Consider the following 4,176-nt stretch of genomic DNA (forward strand, 5'->3'; position numbering starts at 1 on the left):
AAAATCACAGTTCTGATGTTCCTTCTAAATCCAGTTCTTCCTCTAGGCTTGCCCTCTCAGTGAAGTTGCTTTCATCTTTCTAGCTGGTCAGGTCAAAAGATTTGGAGTTGTCCTTGTCTCCCATGGCAATCTCACAGACCTCCTACATAGGGAGCAGAATTGACCCAAGGTTGCCAGATGCTGTGCTTTGAAATCCATCACCACGTTTGCCTTAAGGCCACGTCTTCCATAGTCTATTCCCTACCAATGATTGAGTGTGGCAGGGATACTAAGGCAGACCCCATCCTGGGAGACAAAGGACTCCTTTGTTGGCCAATTTTGGCTCAAGAATTCTCCAGTGGCTTTGCCACAGCTTCCTTAGACTACATCGTGACTTTGAACTCTTCCACTGAATCTTCTCTCCCTCTCCCCTTCATCCAGGGTCAGACTTTTATTGCTGTCTAATGGCTCCCCCAGCCTTCCCTGGTTTATTCCCTATTTCTTTTCACATGAGAAATAATAATAATAAAATGCCTGTGTTTAGGTCCATTTATTTCTTAGGGGACCCAGATTAACACAACTCCTCTCTTTCCCTCAACTGTCACATCCAATCAGCACGCCCTATCAACTTCTTTAAAATATAACCAAAATCCAACCACTTCTCACCCTCCTCATTGCTATCACACTGCTTAAAGCCATCATCCTCTCTCACCTGGATTATGGCAACAGACTTGTCTCAGTGTTATACATTAAAAGTAGCCATGAATTCATTGCACTCCTCTCTTCCCGCTTGAATCTGGGTTTGGCCTCTGATGGCTTTAGCCAATTCAATAAAGCAGAAGAAATCCCACACCAATTCCAGATCTAGCCTTTGGACTGGCAGCTTCTGCTTCCTGACTCTTGGAACCCAGCCTCCACACTGTGTGGAATCCCTACCAGCCTGCTTGGAGGGTTATCAAAGTCCCTGGCCCACAGCCAGCACCAACCTGCCAGCCATGTAAGCGAGCCATCTTGGAAGTGGTCTTCCAGCCCCAGCTACCCTAGCTAATACCACATGGGACAAACACAAGCTATCCCCACGAAGACATATCCAAATTGCAAAATCATAAGCAAATAAAATATTGTAGTTGTTTTAAACCATTAAGTTTGGAGGTGGTTTTTCATGCAGCAATAAATAACTGAAAGACTCAGGATCCCAGCAGAAAACAGATGGCACACTGAAGAGAGTTTAATTAAGGGACTGTGTTTACAAAGCTGTGGAACGGTTGTGGAACCTAACAGGGGATGGTGAAGCACCAGGGACTCATCTCAGGGAGATTACATGCCCACCTCTAGGACATATGGAACAAGGGAAGAGAGTGGTTATCAGAACCCCAAAAGGGCAGCTGTAGGGGGAGGGCTGCCTAATTGGAGTTGTGGCCTTACATAGAGGGGCACAGCTAACTTGCAGTGACTTGGAAGGAAAGAAGTCAGAGGAATAGATGCCCTGACTCCACTCTCCTCCCTTCGTCTGATCTCCTGCTGATCCCCACTGGAAGCCAGAGGGCAAGCATCCCATTGCTATAGTCCATATAGGTCAGCCTTCTGGGCTGCAGAGCATGATGGAACAGTGTGGAGAGTAGATCTGAAGGGCAAATGAAAGATATCCAACACCCTTCCTACCTGCTCTCCTTTCTTTGATTCATATCTCCACACAGCTTATTTTCAACCCAGCAACCAGAAAGATCCTGTTGAAGCTTAAGTCATGTGATATAATTCCTTTGCTCAAAATCCTCCATAATCACTCAACTAAAAGCCTTTAAAATACCCTACAAGGCCCTACATCTTCTGGCTACCCAGGAACTCTGAGCTCATCTCTGGCTGCCCCTACCTTTGCCTTCCCCAAACATGATAGGTACCCTCCTGCCTTTAGGGCCTTGCACTGGTTGTTCTCTCTATGGATATGCCCTTCTCCTCAAATGCACATAACCAGTCTCTTTACTTCCTTCAGAACTTTACTCTGAAGCCGCCTTGTTAGTGAAGCCACCCTCTCTAAAATGTCACTATCTCCCACCCAGCATTACATAGTTCCTTCCCTGCTTGTTTTTCTCTTTGTAGCACCTTTTAATATCTAAAATTACATATATTTTACTTAGTTATACGATGTAGTGCATGTCTCATCCACCATAAATTAAAGCTCCATGAGGACGGGGATTTATTTATGTCTGGTCACTAGAACAGCAACTAGAACAATGTCTGACACATAAAAGCCATTCAATACATATTTGTTGAATTAATGAATGAAGACCACAGAAATTTACATCATATAATTTCAATTTGTGTGTGTGTGCATGCTTTGCAGAAAATTGTAATAGGATGATGAATAAAACTCTTTCAAGCATAAAATATGTCAGGGCAATTTCTTAGGGAAAGTGGAAAGAAAATTCAAGTTCAAAGAGAAAAATGAATGACATGAAATGTATATCTATTAAGGAAGACTGTGTTCATGAGTTTTAAAAATGGATGTTGATGGGTATCAAATGGCTATCATATTTGGATTCCACTTCCAAGAGTGACATAATAGTTTTCTTTTTAAATGACAATTGTTACAATATGCTGTAAATTAAATCCTTTCCAACTATTTAAGTTTATAATTAAAAAAAATTTAGAAGTCAACTTCAAAATAAGGGAAGAGGGTTCATGGTTTAACAAAAATATTTTAGGGGATATGTGGGCAGAAAAGTTCTAAGATGACTGCTTTTGTGTATATTATAAGGAACACTGGCTTGAAAATTAGAAAAACTCACTTCTTATCTTAACTTTGCCACTAATTAGCTGTGCCACCTTAAAGAAGTCACTTAACCTCTCCGGGCCTCAGTTTCCTCATCTGTGAAATTAAACAATGAGAGAACATGAAATCTAAAGTCACTTCAAATTCTAAAACTGTCTGTTCTGTGACTTCTAAAATTGGTTTTCTGTCTCTTTATAATTTTATTTCTTCCAAGGAATCTTTTCCTCCCTTGTGCTCTTACTCCTACTGGTGTGGTAGGATTGTAACCACAAGCCTGCATGAATACAAATAAAGGCTCTCAACCTGGAGCAAGGCCCCCTCTTCTCTTCCCCTTATGACTCAGTGCTCCATGATGAGAGGCCTTTTATACAAGGGAATGGGCAGCAGAGTCTGCACATCCAAGCTCCATGCACATTCCCAACACTTCTATTTTAGTCTGCCAAAGCTGCCAGAATGCAATTACCGGAGATGGATTGGCTTTTAACAAAAGAATTTAGTTTAAAAAAAAAAAAACGTATAGTTTTTCCGAGGAAAGGCACCTAATGGGAAGGCACAGGGCAATCTCTGCTGGCCTTCTCTCCAGGCCTCTGAGTTCCAACAATTTTCCCCGGGCTGATTCCTCTCTGCATTCCCAAAGGCCTGGGCTGAGCTGCAAGTGCTGAGATGAAGTATGCTGAGCTGCTTGGGTTGTGCCACGTTGAGCTCTCTCATTTAAGCATTCAGCCAATTAAATCAAACACCATTCGTTGCAGCAGGTACACCTCCTAGCCGACTGCAGGTGTAATCCGCAACAGATGAGCTTCATATGCCATTGGCTCATGTCCACAGCAATAGAATAGGCACCCTCACCTGCCCAAGTTGACACCTGAACCCAACTACCACAAGTTCCAAACCTCACACTTTCCTCCATCCCAGCAGACCACCATCTGTCAGGTCTGGAGGTATACCATGACCCACTGTCAAGACTGGATCAGCTACTGATCCAGGAGAAAGGCCCACACCAGGCCCTGGCAGCAGGATCAGGGCCATTTTGTCAGGGGAGTCTCAGTTCTGAGTACACAGTCATGAGTTCTAGGTGGCAGTGTCCCCTTGGCCCCGCAGCCACCTCACCTCATGGGGAGGGACATGTCCAAAGGAAGGTCAATGTTCGGTCCTCTATAGCCCAGGCCTCAGGAATGGGTCCCAGTTGCCGAGGTTGTTGCACAGGTCTAAGGCAGGGTTGTCTGGCCCAACCTTTGTCGAATAATTGATGGTAAAGACAAATGGATAAACTCTTGTGTAGCTCCATACAATGAAATACTATATGGCAATAAAAGGGGATACACTACCACATACACAAAACAACATAGATGAATATCAGACACTATGGTTAGTGAAAGAAACGAAAAACAAAAGAACACAGACTGTATGATTTCATTTATATGAAA

This window comes from Tamandua tetradactyla, chromosome X, assembly GCF_023851605.1.
Source record: "Tamandua tetradactyla isolate mTamTet1 chromosome X, mTamTet1.pri, whole genome shotgun sequence".
In the NCBI taxonomy this organism is placed as follows: Eukaryota; Metazoa; Chordata; class Mammalia; order Pilosa; family Myrmecophagidae; genus Tamandua; species Tamandua tetradactyla.